This window comes from Nerophis lumbriciformis, linkage group LG07, assembly GCF_033978685.3.
Source record: "Nerophis lumbriciformis linkage group LG07, RoL_Nlum_v2.1, whole genome shotgun sequence".
Taxonomy (NCBI): domain Eukaryota; kingdom Metazoa; phylum Chordata; class Actinopteri; order Syngnathiformes; family Syngnathidae; genus Nerophis; species Nerophis lumbriciformis.
This window is the reverse complement of record NC_084554.2, coordinates 50,988,475-51,008,729: the sequence shown is the minus strand read 5'-3', so window position 1 is coordinate 51,008,729 and position 20,255 is coordinate 50,988,475. Positions and strand designations below refer to the sequence as shown.

The 20,255-nt window shown below is 39.2% G+C and overlaps 1 protein-coding gene across 1 annotated transcript in view; it reads right to left on the bottom strand.

Annotated features, from left to right (window-relative positions):
- The window catches only part of nck1b (NCK adaptor protein 1b), a 112,441-nt gene extending 97,527 nt beyond the window's left edge, over window positions 1-14,914 (bottom strand). Inside the window, exon 1 of the mRNA XM_061964881.2 lies at window positions 14,681-14,914. The gene's annotated coding sequence lies outside the window, so the exon portion shown is untranslated. The remainder of the gene's footprint in view (window positions 1-14,680) is intronic.
- Window positions 14,915-20,255: the final 5,341 nt, after the last annotated feature.

Genomic DNA, 20,255 nt, shown 5'->3' with positions numbered 1-20,255 from the left:
TGATTTTTGCATCCCTTTAATTTAGGTAGCCACGGACTGCAGATGGAAATGAGCTATTTAACTATAAACTGGTACAGAACATATCTGTCTTTGAGCTTAATGTTTCTGTGCATTGTCCCTTCAAATAAAGACTAAACTAAACTATAAGACTCAAAAGTGCAGATTACAACCATTAAAATACTTTCTATAGTTCAAAACTTACTTACGGTAATTTAAAAACAGCACTGCACATCATAATGGCGGCTACAGTTTTGATGTTAAAGGTCTAACAAAATTATGTAGAACATCCGAGGGGCCAGATTGAAAATCTTAATGGGCCGCATGTGGCCCTGGTCTGGTCTAAATGCTACTTTTATTTAATTAAAATTCCACTAAAACCCTACTAGATGTACTAGGCATGGGACGGTTGACATGACAGGTTTTGAATTAATGGATTGAGTCCATTACTGGACAGCAAAACAAGTTTCCATTATGTTGCTTGGACTAATGGTTTAATCATACAAATGATACGGAGCGCCCTGAACTTTAAACGATTATTGTTATACAAACCCCGTTTCCATATGAGTTGGGAAATTGTGTTAAGATGTAAACATAAACGGAATACAATGATTTGCAAATCATTTTCAAGCCATATTCAGTTGAATATGCTACAAAGACAACATATTTGATGTTCAAACTGATAAACATTTTTTTTTTTTGCAAATAATCATTAACTTTAGAATTTGATGCCAGCAACACGTGACAAAGAAGTTGGGAAATGTGGCAATAAATACTGATAAAGTTGAGGAATGCTCATCAAACACTTATTTGGAACATCCCACAGGTGTTCAGGCAAATTGGGAACAGGTGGGTGCCATGATTGGGTATAAAAGTAGATTCCATGAAATGCTCAGTCATTCACAGACAAGGATGGGGCGAGGGTCACCACTTTGTCAACAAATGCGTGAGAAAATTGTTGAACAGTTTAAGAAAAACCTTTCTCAAGGAATTTAGGGATTTCACCATCTACGGTCCGTAATATCATCAAAGGGTTCAGAGAATCTGGAGAAATCTCTGCACGTACGCAGCTAAGCCCGTGACCTTCGATCCCTCAGGCTGTACTGCATCAACAAGCGACATCAGTGTGTAAAGGATATCACCACATGGGCTCAGGAACACTTTAGAAACCCACTGTCAGTAACTACAGTTGGTCGCTACATCTATAAGTGCAAGTTAAAACTCTCCTATGCAAGGCGAAAACCGTTTATCAACAACACCCAGAAACGCCGTCTGGTTCGCTGGGCCTGAGCTCATCTAAGATGGACTGATACAAAGTGGAAAAGTGTTCTGTGGTCTGACGAGTCCACATTTCAAATTGTTTTTGGAAACTGTGGACGTCGTGTCCTCCGGACCAAAGAGGAAAAGAACCATCCGGATTGTTATAGGTGCAAAGTTGAAAAGCCAGCATCAGTGATGGTATGGGGGTGTATTAGTGCCCAAGACATGGGTAACTTACACATCTGTGAAGGCGCCATTAATGCTGAAAGGTACATACAGGTTTTGGAGCAACATATGTTGCCATCCAAGCAACGTTATCATGAACGCCCCTGCTTATTTCAGCAAGACAATGCCAAGCCACGTGTTACATCAACGTGGCTTCATAGTAAAAGAGTGCGGGTACTAGACCGGCCTGCCTGTAGTCCAGACCTGTCTCCCGTTGAAAATGTGTGGCGCATTATGAAGCCTAAAATACCACAACGGAGACCCCCGGACTGTTGAACCACTTAAGCTGTACATCAAGCAAGAATGGGAAAGAATTCCACCTGAGAAGCTTCAAAAATGTGTCTCCTCAGTTCCCAAACGTTTACTGAGTGTTGTTAAAAGGAAAGGCCATGTAACAGAGTGGTTAACATGCCCTTTCCCAACTACTTTGGCACGTGTTGCAGCCATGAAATTTTAAGTTAATTATTATTTGCAAAAAAAAAAAAAGTTTATGAGATTTTACATCAAATATCTTGTCTTTGCAGTGCATTCAACTGAATATGGGTTGAAAAGGATTTGCAAATCATTGTATTCCGTTTATATTTACATCTAACACAATTTCCCAACTCATATGGAAACGGGGTTTGTAATGATAAACCGTGGTTTAATTACCGACAGTTAGTTTTACCCTTTAAAAAATTGAAATTGTCGTAGAACCGTGACTGATAAACCGGCATTGATACTGCTGGCTAAAATGCATGAGTTAAATGTCAAGGTGTCACTTGGCGTTGAGCAGAGGTGGGTAGTAACGCGCTACATTTACTCCGTTACATCTACTTGAGTAACTTTTGGGATAAATTGTACTTCTAAGAGTAGTTTTAATGCAACATACTTTTACTTTTACTTGAGTATATTTATAGAGAAGAAACGCTACTTTTACTCCGCTACTTTTATCTACATTCAGCTCGCTACTTGCTACTAATTTTTATCGATCTGTTAATGCACGCTTTGTTTGTTTTGGTCTGTCAGACAGACCTTCATAGTGCCTGCGTTTCACCAATCAGATGCAGTCACTGGTGACGTTCACTCCGTTCTACCAATCAGATGCAGTCACTGGTGACGTTGGACCAATCAAACAGAGGGTCACATGACCTGACTTAAACAAGTGTAAAAACTTATTGGGGTGTTACCATTTAGTGGTCAATTGTACGGAATATGTACTGTACTGTGCAATCTACTAATAAAAGTTCCAATCATCCATCCATCCATCCATTTTCTACCGCTTATTCCCTTTGGGGTCGCGGGGGGCGCTGGAGCCTATCTCAGCTACAATCGGGCGGAAGGCGGGGTACACAAGTTCCAATCAATCAATCAAAATTGTGAAGGAAAAAAAGACCCTTTTTTATTTCAACCGTACATCCCGTCAAAAGCCTAAAGACTGACTACACAGTTCCTGTCTTCACAATAAAAGTGCCGCTCCATAGCGCATGCGCTTTCAAAATAAGAGTCTCCGAAAGCCAGCGCAAACAAGCTAGCAAGCTACGGAGTTTGCCGCCAATGTATTTCTTGTAAAGTGTATAAAAACGAATATGGAAGCTGGACAAATTAGATGCCAAAAACCAACCACTTTCATGTGGTATTAGACAGAAAGGAGGAACTTTTTTTCTCCTCCATTTGAAAACGTGGATCTTATCAGCACTACTGTCTGATTACAATCAATGCAAGTCATCAGAATCAGGTAATACACCAACTTATATTCTTGTCTTCATGAAAGAAAGGAATCTATATGTGTTAAACATGCATGTATATTCATTAAAACACCTTTAACATGTAAACAAAAACGGCAAAATAAATAAATATAAATTATATACTGTATATATCAATGTATTTATATATATATATATATATATATATATATATATATATATATATATATATATATATATATGTATATATATATATATATATATATATATGTATATACAGGTAAAAGCCAGTAAATTAGAATATTTTGAAAAACTTGATTTATTTCAGTAATTGCATTCAAAAGGTGTAACTTGTACATTATATTTATTCATTGCACACAGACTGATGCATTCAAATGTTTATTTCATTTAATTTTGATGATTTGAAGTGGCAACAAATGAAAATCCAAAATTCCGTGTGTCACAAAATTAGAATATTACTTAAGGCTAATACAAAAAAGGGATTTTTAGAAATGTTGGCCAACTGAAAAGTATGAAAATGAAAAATATGAGCATGTACAATACTCAATACTTGGTTGGAGCTCCTTTTGACTCAATTACTGCGTTAATGCGGCGTGGCATGGAGTCGATGAGTTTCTGGCACTGCTCAGGTGTTATGAGAGCCCAGGTTGCTCTGATAGTGGCCTTCAACTCTTCTGCGTTTTTGGGTCTGGCATTCTGCATCTTCCTTTTCACAATACCCCACAGATTTTCTATGGGGCTAAGGTCAGGGGAGTTGGCGGGCCAATTTAGAACAGAAATACCATGGTCCGTAAACCAGGCACGGGTAGATTTTGCGCTGTGTGCAGGCGCCAAGTCCTGTTGGAACTTGAAATCTCCATCTCCATAGAGCAGGTCAGCAGCAGGAAGCATGAAGTGCTCTAAAACTTGCTGGTAGACGGCTGCGTTGACCCTGGATCTCAGGAAACAGAGTGGACCGACACCAGCAGATGACATGGCATGGTTTGGTTTGCATTTCCTTTGGAAATCGAGGTCCCAGAGTCTGGAGGAAGACAGGAGAGGCACAGGATCCACGTTGCCTGAAGTCTAGTGTAAAGTTTCCACCATCAGTGATGGTTTGGGGTGCCATGTCATCTGCTGGTGTCGGTCCACTCTGTTTCCTGAGATCCAGGGTCAACGCAGCAGTCTACCAGCAAGTTTTAGAGCACTTCATGCTTCCTGCTGCTGACCTGCTCTATGGAGATGGAGATTTCAAGTTCCAACAGGACTTGGCGCCTGCACACAGCGCAAAATCTACCCGTGCCTGGTTTACGGACCATGGTATTTCTGTTCTAAATTGGCCCGCTATAATAGCTAAACATGCTTCACGACACACCGTAGGAGGATACAATAGCTCACCGGCCTCACAATGTAAACAAATGCCATGGGTGGATCTACACCTGACATCCACTGTAATGATACCAAGTACAGGAGCGTATCTAGTCGATACTACTATGATTACATCGATATCTTTTGCCGTCACAACATCTTCTTTCGTTTTTTTTAAAAGTGTATATTATATTATATTTAGGGCTGCAACTAACGATTAATTTGATAATCGATTAATCTGTCGATTATAACTTTGATTAATCGATTAATAATTGGATAAAAGAGACAAACTACAGTTCTATCCTTTCCAGTATTTTATTGGAAAAAAAACCAGCATACTGGCACCGTACTTATTTTGATTATGGTTTCCCAGCTGTTTGTACATGTTGCAGTTTATAAATAAAGGTTTATAAAAAAATAAAATAAAAAATTAATTAATTAATAAAAAATAAATTAAAAAAAATTCTTCTGCGCATGCGCATAGCATAGATCCAACGAATCGATGACTAAATTAATCGGCAACTATTTTTATAATCGATTTTAATCGATTAGTTGTTGCAGCCCTAATTATATTATATCAGGAAATACGTCCCTGGACACATGAGGACTTTGAATATGACCAATGTATGATCCTGTAACGTCTTGGTATCGGATTGATACCCAAATTTGTGGTATCATCCAAAACTAATGTAAAGTATCAAAGAAGAGAAGAATAAGGGATTATTACATTTTAACAGAAGTGTAGATAGAACATGTTAAAAGAGAAACTAAGCAGATATTAACAGTAAATGAACAATTAGATTAATAATTAATTTTCTAGCACCTGTCCTTAATAATGTTGACAAAATAATAAAATGATAAATGGCACAATATGTTACTTCATACGTCAGCAGACTAATTAGGAGCCTTTGTTTGTTTACTTACAACTAAAAGACAAGTGTTCTAGTATGTTCACTATTTTATTTAAGGACTAAATTGCAGTAAGAAACATATGTTTCATGTACCGTAACATTTTTTGTTAAAATAAAGCCAATAATGACATTTTTTGTGGTCCCCTTATTTAGAAAAGTGTCATGATCCGTGGCCGGATCATGTTTTGTTTAGTTATGTTCTGTTAGTTTTGGACTCCCTTAGTTCCTGTTTTGTGCACCTCTGGGTTTGTTTTGGTTTCCATGGGGATTAATTGGGTTCACCTGCCTCTGGTTAGTGGTCGGCACGCTCACCTGCTATCGACCACTAATCAGAGAGCTATTTATTCTCGTTGCTCGCCACACTCGGTCTGGTTTTATTGTTTGCTTCATGCAACAAGTTATGTTAGTAGTTCTTGTTTCCTAGTCTACGATTCCTGTGCTAGTTGGTTACCTTAGCTTCTCGTGCGATCGGCACCTTTTCCTTTTGCTTATTTTCTGTTTTCGGTATGATTTATGATAAATAAATCATCTCCTACCTAGGGATGTCCCGATCCAGGTTTTTGCACTTCCGATCCGATACCGATATTGTTTTTGCATTTCCGATCCGATACCGACCGATACCGATACTGACCGATACTGGCCTATCCGAGCATGTATTAAAGTTTAAAGTTATTTAGCCTACTGAGTTGTCAGAATCATGTTGAAAAGGGTTTTAGTACTCTTGATAACAACTAGCCAGCTGAATTAGGGGAGTTTGAATAATACACAATGGTTGGTAACAAGAAAATGACCTGTTTATTCAAGGATAAACACAAAATAGACAAAATTATACATGACAAACAGAAATGGCATCATTGAACTAGGGCTGGGCGATATGGCCTTTTTTTAATATTGCGATATTTTAAGGCCATATTGCGATACACGATATATCTCTCGATATTTTGCCTTAGCCTTGAATGAACACTTGATGCATATAATCACAGCAGTATGATGATTCTATGTGTTTTGATTGATTGATTGAGACTTTTATTAGTAGGTTGCACAGTGAAGTACATATTCCGTACAATTGACCACTAAATGGTAACACCCCAATAAGTTTTTCAACATGTTTAAGTCGGGGTCCACTTAAATTGATTCATGATACGGATATATACTATCAGATATATACTATCATCATAATACAGTCATCACACAAGATAATCACATTGAATTATTTACATTATTTATAATCCAGGGTGTGGAGGGGGGCGCCGGATGTAAGTGTCAAAAAGACAGCCAAAAGAGTTTGATATGAGAATAAATCTAAAGTTAAAATATAGGGTAGAAATGCACCCAGTTGCAGGAAATGTAGTCTTGATTTTCAAAATGTTCTTTCAAGGCTTGCATGTCTACATTAAAACATTCTTCTTCATACTGCATTTATATATGCTACTTTTAAACGTTCATGCAGAGAAGGAAATCACAAATAAAAAAATCACTAATTTTTTCATACGGTGTTGATGTGGAAATTTTTGCCTCAGCATTTTGATGGTGTGGGCGTGTGGCACCGAATGGAGATAAGCGTCTCGACAGACGTCACAATATTTGAACAATGATGACGAAAACTGTTTTCTCTGTCGTGTCCGTGTGTCGAAAATTGTTATGCGTGGCATATAATTGCTATGCGCAGAGGACGCTTAAACAGTGCGCAATTGCACAGGCGAGCACCTTAGAGGGAGCATTGCTCGCACGGCTGCGCTAGCATCACAGCAAACGTTAGCCATGCTGCTACCTCTCTGCTCGGGGAGGACGTATACGTATGTGACGTATGTCGTGACAGTATGTGACGAATGACGTGACAGTATGTGACGTGTGTAAGAAGGTGCGCTTGCTGTCTGTGAGAGGGAGACACAGGAAAGAGTGAGAAGAGCCTGTCGTGTACTGCCAGCAGCTAAAAGCAAATGCGTGAGAATCCACAGACCTGTGGATGTGTTGAAGGTGTGCTGGAAAATGCGGAACGGAAATTACGGAGCAGCAGAAAAGTGGAATGTATTATTTAAATCGGTGCGTTGGAAAACACGGACCGGAGTTTTTTTTTTTAAACTGGATCTGGATCGGCATTTTCCCATGCCTAGCCGATACGCAATTTTTGGCAAATATCGGCAGCCGATCCGATCCAAATATCGGATCGGGACATCCCTACTCCTACCTGCACGTCTTGTCCGGAGCGGTCCGTCTGCATCCCGGGGGAACGAACCCCGCAGTAAGCTGCGACCCATACGTGACAGAAAAGTATTGAATCGCAATACATTTTGGTAACGGTACCAAAATATTGGTATCGGGACAACCCTAGATTGTAATAGGCGATATTCTGGGCTGTTCAAAAGAACAAGGTACACCAAAACAAAGCAAAAACCGTGTGAAACAATAGTGGATTTGTGAGCTATTCTTCCTCTTGTTGCAAATAAGTCAATAAGTCAATAATTTACAAAAAAGGAGAAGAGGAAGTAAAACTTGCAGTTTTTATCACATGATGAATATAGCAGAATATAGTGAGATTATAAACTGCAGTGTTCCTTTGCAGATGTAAGGTATTATATCAAGTATATTTCAATATAAAACACATGTCTGAGAGGCAAAGTTCCCCCCCTGTGTTTAATGTCTTGGTGGCAGCAGCGAGTCTTGTCATCTGACCGTGGAAACTTTGAGCCACATTAGCTTTTTTTTTTTTTTTTTTTTTTTACAATTTGGCCGTCACGAATATGCACAGTCGGCGCTTTGCTCTCGGCTGCTGGAGGCCACTGAGGAACTTTCAGCAGAAAGTGACTGTCGTGAAGTGTGGGAAGACTTAAACCAGACTTCAACAAGAAGAAATCGTATGCGTCTAGTCCAGGGGTCGGCGAGCCGCATGCGGCTCTTTGATCACTCTGATGCGGCTCAGCAGCTTACCGTAATTTCCGCACTATTAGCCGCACCTAAAAACCACAAATTTACTCAAAAGCTGACAGTGCGGCTTTTAACCCGGTGCGCTTTATATATGGATAAATATTAAGATTCATTTTCATAAAGTTTCGATCTCGCAACTTCGGTAAACAGCCGCCATCTTTTTTCCCGGGAGAACAGGAAGCGCTTCTTCTTCTACGCAAGCAACCGCCAAGGTAAGCACCCGCCCCCATAGAACAGGAAGCGCTTCTTCTTCTACTGTAAGCAACCACCCGCCCGCGTAGAAGACGAAAAAGAGCGCGGATATCACCGTACGTTTCATTTCCTTTGTGTGTTTACATCTGTAAAGACCACAAAATGGCTCCTACTAAGCGTCAGGGATCCAGTTCATGAAAAGACGCAATCTCTCCATCCGCACACGGATTACTATTTCACAGCAACTGATATTCCTGTGAACCGCACTGTGGATACAACGGGAGCACGTACGGTGAATATTCGCACCACAGGGAATGAGAAGTCATCCTTCACTGTGGTTCTAGCTTGCCATGCTAATGGCCAGAAACTTCCACCCATGGTGATATTCAAAAGGAAGACCTTGCCAAAAGAGACCTTTCCAGCCGGCGTCATCATAAAAGCTAACTCGAAGGGATGGATGAAGAAAAGATGAGCGAGTGGTTAAGGTAAGTTTAAGTTTACGCGAAGAGGCCGGGTGGCTTTTTTCACGCAGCTCTGTCCATGTTGATATACGTATGTTTGTGATTGCACATTTGCGTACATTTTGGGAGTGAACAGAGTTGTTAGAACGCTGGTTTTTAATATATTATTAAAGTTTGACTGACCTATCTGACTGTTTTTTTGACATTCCTTTAGCGCAGTTAGATGCGGCTTACAACACGGGCGGCTTATAGGTGGACAAAGTTTTGAAATATGCCGTTCATTGAAGGCGCGGCTTTTAACCCAGGGCGCCTTATGGTGCGGAAAATACGGTACTTGCCGACCCCCCCCGATTTTCCCGGGAGACTTCCGGATTTCAGTGCCTCTCGCAGAAAACTCCCGGGATTAATAATCTCCGATTTTCACACTTACAGTTATAGTAAGGGCGTGCCATGATGGTACAGCATTTGGCGCCCTCTACAATCTGTATTAACAGCGTGCCAGCCCAACGCCTTGTTATGCAGTCTGCATCTTCTGCTCGCACACGTACGTGACAGCAATGCATACTTGGTCACTGACGGTGACCATATAAAACAACTTTAACACTCTTACTAATAATGCGCCACACTTTGAACCAAAACCAAACAAGAATGACAAACACATTTCGGGAGAACATCTGCACCGTAACACAACATAAACACAACAGAACAAATACCCAGAATCCCATGCAGCCCTGACTCTTCCAGGCTACATTATACACCCCTGCTACCACCAAACCCCCACCCCTCTGTGCATCGGTTGAGGTGGGCGGGGTTTGGTAGCGGGGGTGTATAATATAGCCCGGAAGAGTTAGGGCTGCATGGGATTCTGGGTATTTGTCCTGTTGTGTTTATGTTGAGTTACGGAGCAGATGTTCTCCCGAAATGTGTTTGACATTCTTCTTTGGTGTGGGTTCACAGTGTGGCGCATTATTGGTAAGAGTGTTAAAGTTTGTTTTTTTTATACCGCCACCGTCAGTGTAACCTGTGTGGTTGTTGACCAAGTATGCCTTGCTGTCACCTACGTGAGTAAGCGGAAGCCCCATACAACGTGTGGCTGATCAGGCACGCCGATTGTAGTGGGTGCTATATGCTGTACCAACACAGCACGCATGACGCTGACAAGCGTCATTCATATAAAACCTGCGTGCGGCACCCGCATTCAAATTCCATATTAAGGAATGGGCAGCGTGTCTGAGACCCCTGGTTTATACATAGCACAAAAAAAAACTTTTTATGCAGTGTTATTTCATTTTAAATTTAAAAAAAAATGGCTCTTTGACTGGTAAAGGTTGCCGACCCCTGGTCTAGTCTATTACGTGAATGAGCTAAGTACCGTATTTTCCGCACTATTAGCCGCACCTAAAAACCACAAATTTACTCAAAAGCTGACAGTGCGGCTTATAACCCGGTGCGCTTTATATATGGATTAATATTAAGATTCATTTTCATAAAGTTTCGGTCTCGCAACTACGGTAAACAGCCGCCATCTTTTTTCCCCGTAGAAGAGGAAGTGCTTCTTCTTCTACGCAAGCAACCGCCAAGGTAAGCACCCGCCCCCATAGAACAGGAAGCGCTTCTTCTTCTACTGTAAGCAACCACCCGCCCGCGTAGAAGAAGAAGAAGAAGAAGCGCGCGGATATTACCGTACGTTTCATTTCCTTTGTGTGTTTACATCTGTAAAGACCACAAAATGGCTCCTACTAAGCGACAGGTTTCCGGTTCATGAAAAGACGCAATCTCTCCATCCGCACACGGACTACTATTTCACAGCAACTGCCTAAAGACTTTCAAGAAAAGCTGGCTACTTTCCGTGCATATTGTAAAAACAAGATAGCTGAAAAAAAGATCCGGCCAGAGAACATTATCAACATGGACGAGGTTCCACTGACTTTTGATATTCCTGTGAACCGCACTGTGGATACAACGGGAGCACGTACGGTGAATATTCGCACCACAGGGAATGAGAAGTCATCCTTCACTGTGGTTCTAGCTTGCCATGCTAATGGCCAGAAACTTCCACCCATGGTGATATTCAAAAGGAAGACCTTGCCAAAAGAGACCTTTCCAGCCGGCGTCATCATAAAAGCTAACTCGAAGGGATGGATGGATGAAGAAAAGATGAGCGAGTGGTTAAGGTAAGTTTACGCGAAGAGGCCGGGTGGCTTTTTTCACGCAGCTCCGTCCATGTTGATATACGACTCCATGCGCGCCCACATCACGCTGGTTTTTAATATATTATTAAAGTTTGACTGACCTATCTGACTGTTTTTTTGACATTCCTTTAGTGCAGTTAGATGCGGCTTATAACACGGGGCGGCTTATAGGTGGACAAAGTTTTGAAATATGCCGTTCATTGAAGGCGCGGCTTATAACCCAGGGCGCCTTATGGTGCGGAAAATACGGTAATATTATCTGATATTTTACAGTAATGTGTTAATAATTTCACAAGTAAGTCGCTCCTGAGTATAAGTCGCACCCCCGGCGAAAATATGAAAAAAAATTGCGACTTATTGTCCGAAAAATACGGTAATCCACTATCATGATATAGTCATTTTCTATATCGCACAGAGACAAACCCGCGATATATCGAGTATATTCCATATATCGCCCAGCCCTAATATATATATATATATATTGTAGCTGAGATAGGCTTCAGCGCCCCCGCGACCCCAAAGGGAATAAGCGGTAGAAAATGGATGGATGGATGGATATATATATATATATATATTTATTTATATATTAGGGCTGTGAATCTTTGGGTGTCCCACGATTCGACTAAATATCGATTCTTGGGGTCACAATTCGATTCAAAATCGATTTTTTTTTTTCAATTCAACACGATTTTCGATTCAAAAACTATTTATTTCCCGAGGAAAAAAATATTGTCGCTATTGTCCAACTCTTAAATACCGATACCAATATTAGGATTTCAGCAGGATCTATCCCAGTCTGCTGACATGCAAGCAGAGTAGTAGATTTTTGTAAAAAGCTTTTATAATTGTAAAGGACAATGTTTTATCAACTGATTGCAATAATGTACCGTATTTTTCGGACTATAAGTCGCAGTTTTTTTCATAGTTTGGCCAGGCTCCAGTGCGACTTATATATGTTTTTTTTCCTTCTTTACTATGCATTTTCAGCAGGTGCGACTTATACTCCGAAAAATACGGTACATTTGTTTTAACTACTAAATGAACCAAAAATATGACTTATTTTATCTTTGTGAAAATATTGGACACAGTGTGTAGTCAAGCTTATGAGATGCGATGCAAGTGTAAGCCACTGTGACACTATTGTTCTTTTTTTTTTTATATATATATAAATGTCTAATGATAATGTCAATGAGGGATTTTCAATCACTGCTATGTTGAAATTGTAACTAATATTGATACTGTTGTTGATAATATTCATTTTTGTTTCACTACTTTTGGTTTGTTCTGTGTGGTGTTTGTGTCTCCTCTCAATTGCTCTGTTTATTGCAGTTTTGAGTGTTGCTGGGTCGGGTTTGATTTTGGAATTGGATTGCATTGTTATGGTATTGCTGTACATTGTTTTGTTGGATTGATTAATAAAAAATTTTTTAAAAAAATAAATAAAAATTACAAATAAATACAAAAATAAAAATCGATTTAAAAAAAAATGAGAATCGATTCTGAATCGCACAACGTGAGAATCGTGATTCTAATTCGAATCGATTTTTTCCCACACCCCTAATATATATGTATATATATATATTAGAGATGCGCGGATAGGCAATTATTTCATCCGCAACCGCATCAGAACGTCGTCAACCATCCGCCATCCACTCGATCTAACATTTAATCAGAACCGCATCCGCCCGCACCCGCCCGTTGTTATATATCTAATATAGACGATGCAAGGCATTAGTGAGGTTATAAAGCTTTTGCCTGTTAAAGAAAGGAGACTGATCCAATGCAGCACAGACATTCGCGTGTCACACTGTCACGGCCCAGACGCACACCAGTGCGCAATCATATGGGAGCCGTGCTGAGCGCACCTCCAAGCGCGTCTCGCTGCCGGCGACGGCCGGGTATGGGCCCGACGCTCCAGCGCCATCCATTTTCAGGGCTAGTTGATTCGACAGGTGGGTTGTTACACACTCCTTAGCGGGTTCCGACTTCCATGGCCACCGTCCTAGCTGCTGTCTATATCAACCAGGGTGAGCCCCACCCCTTTCGTGAGCGCACTGCGCGCGGAGTGACCCCTGTTACGCGCCCCCGGCAACAGGGGTGGCGGGCAGGTAAGCTGCGCGGGCGGAGCGCGCGGAGTGACCCCTGTTACGAGCCCCCGGCCACGGGGGTGGCGGGCAGGTAAGCTGCTTACCTGCTGCGCGTGACGCCGGCCGCGGCGAAGGCGGACGAGGCGGGGTGTCGGTGCGGTGGGCGCGGTGGTGACCCTGGACGTGCGTCGGGCCCTTCTCGCGGATCGCCTCAGCTACGGCTCCCGGTGGGGCCCTCTCGGGGGAAGGGGCCCCTTCTCCGCTCCGTAAAAGTGTCCATCTCTCTTTTTTTTTTTCTTCTGTTGTGGCATATGCTGCAGGTGCCTGCTCGTTTTTCGTATGTGGGTAACAACATTTAACTATGTATATATATTTCCGAATCGGTTTAACTGCCACCCGCCTGAATCTATTTCAAATCTAATTTTTTTTAAATTTCAACCGCCCGACCCGACCCGCGGATAAAATCTAATTTTTTTAAATTTCATCCGCCCGATCCGCGGATAATCCGCGGACTCCGCGGTTGTGCCCGCAAACCGCGCATCTCTACTGTGCATTGTTTTGTTGGATTGATTAATTTAAAAAAATAAATAATAATAATAATAAATAAAAATATAAAAATCGATTTTTTTAAAATGAGAATCAATTCTGAATCGCACAACGTGAGAATCGCGATTCTAATTAAAATCGATTTTTTTTCCCACACCCCTAATATATATATATAAATAAACAGGTTGTACTCAAATAAAAGCAGCAGGGCGTTGAATATCACCAAAATGATTCCCGAGCGTGGGCCCCTGCTGCTGCTCACTGCTCCCCTCACCTCCCAGGGGGTGAACAAGAGGATGGGTCAAATGCAGAGGTTAATTTCACCACACCTAGTGTGTAAGTGTATGTGTGTGTGTGTGTGTGTGTGTGTGTGTGTGTGTGTGTGTGTGTGTGTGTGTGTGTGTCAATTATTGGTACTTTCACTTTTTAATATGAAAAGATGCTAACACACTGAGAGATGCTACAGAAGCAACTAAAGCCCCGTTAGATGATGACTGAACTATGACGAATTCCGTCAAACTTTGCAGGGCTTACTTGGTCTTCAATACCCAATGTTTGGTTTTGGGAAGAAAAAAGGTTGAGACATAAGGGTCGGAAGTAAGAAGCAAGCTGGTTTGTTAGCATTTAGTCTGCTTGCCGCCGACTGATGGGAAAGAGCTAGCCTAGCTTAGCTTAGCATAGTCTTGGTTAGCCTAGCCCGGACTAGCTTAGCCTAGCCCGGACTAGCTTAGCCTAGCCCGGACTAGCTTAGCCTAGCCTTAGCATCGCCTCGGGCGCCCCGCTGCAGCTGCCCGCCGCCAGTGGCAGCACAGATTTTACGACACGCCTCACCTTCTTCTCTGCCGGTAGGTGGCCGCCTCTTCCTCGCCGCGTCTGTGAGCAACGGTGTGCGCGGGCGACGTCGCCGAGGGTCCGCGTTAAATGTTCCACGTCGTCGAAGGAGCGAAACTAGCGTGGCCGTCCCAGCATGTCATCGCTGTCCGCAACATAGTTCATGCTAAGGCTAACCACAGAGCCGCCACACAAAGATGCTGGGGGCGCCACGTCCCGCCCACTCGCACCCCATTGGCTGTTGGAGCGGCAGACGCTCTTGTGATTGGACACACTCCAGCTGCTTACGTCATCGTGTTTAAAACACAATTCTCGGCACACTCACGACTAATTAGACCATACTTGCCAACCTTGAGACCTCCGATTTCGGGAGGTGGGGGCGTGGTCGGGGGTGGGGCAGGGCGTGGTTGGGGGCGTGGTTAAGAGGGGAGGAGTATATTGACAACTAGAATTCACCAAGTCAAGTATTTCATATATATATATATATATATATATATATATATATATATATATATATATATATATATATATATATATATATATATCCTGAAAATATGCAAACAAAACTGTGTTTGGATAATTGATACTTCAAACTTGCATAAATAAATATTAAGGAATATAACATAACTTGGCTTCTGAGAGCTTCAAAATGTAATGAATAAAATGCTAAAGTTGTTGATAAACAAGCAATTATTTCAATAATTAAATATGGTAATTTTAAATAAATTATTATGATAATTTAAAATTAATTATTTCAAATATGTTTATTTTAATGTATAATTCTATGGCTGGATGTAATAAGGAGTCAGAAAAAAATACAAATAAAAATACAATTAATTTTGATGTTTTTAGCAAAATATAGTAGAAATGTATTTATTTATTTTTTTATTTGTATTAATAAATATATTTATTTTTAGGTAAGATAAACATAATAATACAATTTATCTCTAGTCTGGATGATTTAGTTCTTGTCACCCTGTTGTCCTCCCGTCATGAAAAAAGGCTGTCCTCACTCAGGTCCGCATGGAGCTGGAGGGGGCGTGGCCTCCAGCTCCGGCTGAAAATCGGGAGATTTTCGGGAGAATATTTGTCCCGGGAGGTTTTCGGGAGAGGCGCTGAATTTCGGGAGTCTCCCGGAAAATTCGGGAGGGTTGGCAAGTATGAATTAGACATATATATTAGGGATGTCCGATAATGGCTTTTTGCCGATATTCCGATATTGTCCAACTCTTTAATTACCGATACCGATATCAACCGATACCGATATATACAGTCGTGGAATTAACACATTATTATGCCTAATTTGGACAACCAGGTATGGTGAAGATAAGGTCCTTTTTTTAAAAATAAAATAAAATAAGATAAATAAATTAAAAACATTTTCTTGAATAAAAAAAGAAAGTAAAACAATATAAAAACAGTTACATAGAAACTAGTAATTAATGAAAATGAGTAAAATTAACTGTTAAAGGTTAGTACTATTAGTGGACCAGCAGAACGCACAATCATGTGTGCTTACGGACTGTATCCCTTGCAGACTGTATTGATATATATTGATATATAATGTAGGAACCACAATATTAATAACAGAAAGAAACAACCCTTTTGTGTATAAGAGTGGGGGAGGGAGGTTTTTTTTGGGTTGGTGCACTAATTGTAAGTGTATCTTGTGTTTTTATGTTGATTTAATAAAAAAACAAATAAAAAACAAAAAACGAGACCGATAATAAAAAAACGATACCGATTATTTCCGATATTACATTTTAAAGCATTTATCGGCCGATCGGACATCTCTAATATATATTCATTAAAAACAATATTATGTACACTTAGGCTATCTCACGACTAATTAGACATATATATTCATTAAAAACAATATAAGGTACAATTACGCTATACCACGACTAATTAGACATATATATTCATTAAAAACAATATAAGGTATACTTAGGCTATCTCACGACTAATTGGACATATATATTCATTAAAAACAATATTAGGTACACTTTGGCTATCTCACGGCTAATTAGACATATATATTCATTAAAAACAATATTATGTACACTTACGTTATACCACGACTAATTAGACATATATATTCATTAAAAACAATATAAGGTACACTTACGCTATACCACGACTAATTAGACATATATATTCATTAAAAACAATATAAGGTACACTTACGCTATACCACGACTAATTAGACATATATATTCATTAAAAACAATATAAGGTACACTTATGTTATACCACGACTAATTAGACATATATATTCATTAAAAACAATATAAGGTACACTTATGTTATACCACGACTAATTAGACATATATATTCATTAAAAACAATATAAGGTACACTTACGCTATACCACGACTAATTAGACACATATATTCATTAAAAACAATATAAGGTATACTTAGGCTATACCACGACTAATTAGACATATATATTCATTAAAAACAATATAAGGTATACTTAGGCTATCTCATTACTAATTAGTTGTATATATTCATTAAAAACAATATTAGGTACACTTACGCTATACCACGACTAATTAGACATATATATTCATTAAAAACAATATAAAGTATACTTAGGCTATCTTACGACTAACTAGACATATATATTCATTAAAAACAATATTAGGTACACTTTGGCTATCTCACGACTAATTAGACATATATATATATATATTCATTAAAAACAATATTATGTACACTTAGGCTATCTCATGGCTAATTAGACATATATATTCATTAAAAACAATATTGGGTACACTTACGCTATACCACGACTAATTAGACATATATATTCATTAAAAACAATATTAGGTACACTTAGGCTATCCCATTATTATATTCATATCTCATTTATTTTCGATAGGCTTGTCCTATCCTATCTTTAAAGCTCCAATATGCATGGACATCTTATAAGTAGACGCAGCATTGGCTGCTGTGACGCGAGAAAATCGGCCGCCATCTTGAAGTGGTGATGAGGAGCCGACGAGCAGCCTAAACTGACAGTCGACAGGTAGAAAACAAAGATGCCGAGCTGGCAGAGGTGGGACCAAGTCATTGTTTTGCAAGTCATAAGTAAGTCTCAAGTCTTTGCCCTCAAATCCCGAGTCAAGACAGGCAAGTCCCGAGTCAAGTCCAAAGTCAAGACTGGAATGTCTCAAGTCAAGTCCCAAGTCCTGCATTTTGAGTTTCGAGTCCTTTCAAGTCCTTTCAAGTCCTTTTAACCACAGACTAATATATTTACCCAGATTGTGTATGCTTTTAAAACGCTGTATTTATTTATTAAAACAAGTGCATTTGAAATTGCAGGGGAAAAAAATAGTGCTGACATTGCACTTCATAATAGCACTATTAACCAGTCATTTTAAACATTTAACTCATTCCTTTACAGAATAAACACATTTGAAAAAACAAGTACTTATTTGTACAAAAGTATTAACATTGTATTTCCATGGCATATTGCATTGTAACTAGTTCCACAGCAGTTTCTATCCTGTTCTTACCTTATCTCATTGATCTCATCTCATACTGTATGTGTGTTTATGTGTGCGTACACATGAAAAACATAACAAATACATGAACATAACAATGAACAGAGTTATACTTTTTAGATGTCAGGGCCCTATGCAATATGTACACATATTCTTAATATAGTATACATTTTAACTGACCTTTATTTGACTATGTTTGTCTTTTTGTAGGTGGCTAAAATACGCGTTACGTTACTGTGTGTGATACATTGACTAACATAACTAACATAAAAAAAATCACTTGACAAAAAGTATGAATAAGGTAGCGAACTGCAGTGGACGCAACAGATTGCCGTGTTTGCAATGACGTTATAACCATAGACATCTTATAAGTAGACACAGCATTGGCTGCTGTGATGCGAGAAATTGGGCCGCCATCTTGAAGTGGTGATGAGGAGCCGGCGAGCAGCCTGAACTGACCGTTGACAGGTAGAAAACAAAGCTGGTGTTCAGCGTTTTCCTGCTCAAATGAGCGGACTGTTGAAAATAGGAATCGGGGGGTTACTTTTCACAAGTAAGATTTAATATTAATGTACTTTTGGTTGTATTTTGTGAAATTAATATTACCACAGAGAAAAAAAACATAAGAAAAGTTCGCGAACTTCTAAAATGGCGATAAGTATCAAAAGCCATGATTTTTAGGCGCAAACACATATAATGTGCTAAAATTATAATGTAAGACGTTAAATTTTTTTTTTTAAATAGCTAAAATGCTAGTGTAAAACATCGCTATGATAATGTTAGCATGATAACATAAGAAAAGTTAGCGTACTTCTAAAATGGCGATAAGTATCAAAAGCCATGATTTTTAGGCGCAAACGTATAAAATGTGCTATAATTATCATGTAAAACGTTAAATGATGAAGAAAAAATAGCTAAAATGCTAGTGTAAAACATCACTATGATAATGTTAGCATAATAACATAAGAAAAGTTAGCGTACTTCTAAAATGGCAATAAGTATCAAAAGCCATGATTTTTAGGCGCAAACATAAAATATGCTAAAACTATAATATAAAACGTTAAATAATGAAGAAAAAATAGCTAAAATACTAGTGTAAAACATCACTATGATAATGTTAGCATGATAACATAAGAAAAGTTAGCGTACTTCTAAAATGGCGATAAGTATCAAAAGCCATGATTTTTAGGCGCAAACGTATAAAATGTGCTATAAATATCATGTAAAACATTAAATGATGAAGAAAAAATAGCTAAAATGCTAGTGTAAAACACCACTATGATAATGTTAGCATGATAACAGGAAAAGTTAGCGTACTTCTAAAATGGCGATAAGTATCAAAAGCCATGATTTTTAGGCTTAAACGTATAAAATGTGCTAAAATTATAATGTAAAACGTTAAATGATGAAGAAAAAATAGCTAAAATGCTAGTGTAAAACATCATTATGATAATATTAGCATGATAACATAAGAAAAGTTAGCGTACGTCTAAAACGGCAGCAAGTTTTAAAAGCAAGGATTTTTAGGCGTAAACGTATAAAATGTGCTAAAATGATCATGTAAAACGTTAAATGATGAAGAAAAAATAGCTAAAAGCTAGTGTAAAACATCATTATGATAATGTTAGCATAATAACATAAGAAAAGTTAGCGTACTTCTAAAATGGCGATAAGTATCAAAAGCCAGGATTTTTAGGCGCAAACGTATAAAATGTGCTAAAATTATCATGTAAAACATTAAATGATGAAGAAAAAATAGCTAAAATGCTAGTGTAAAACATCACTATGATAATGTTAGCATGATAACATAAGAAAAGTTAGCGTACTTCTAAAATGGCGATAAGTATCAAAAGCCATGATTTTTAGGCGCAAACGTATAAAATGTGCTAAAATTATAATGTAAAACGTTAAATGATTTTTCATTTATGTCCCCCCAGTGATGACTTTATTTTGAAAATCAGCGTGTGCATGTCGGGGAGAGCTGCTTCCTTCTGCAGGATGCAATCTGTTTCCTGCTGCGACAGATGGACTCCTCCACCTGTCTTCTCCCACCAAAAGAAGACA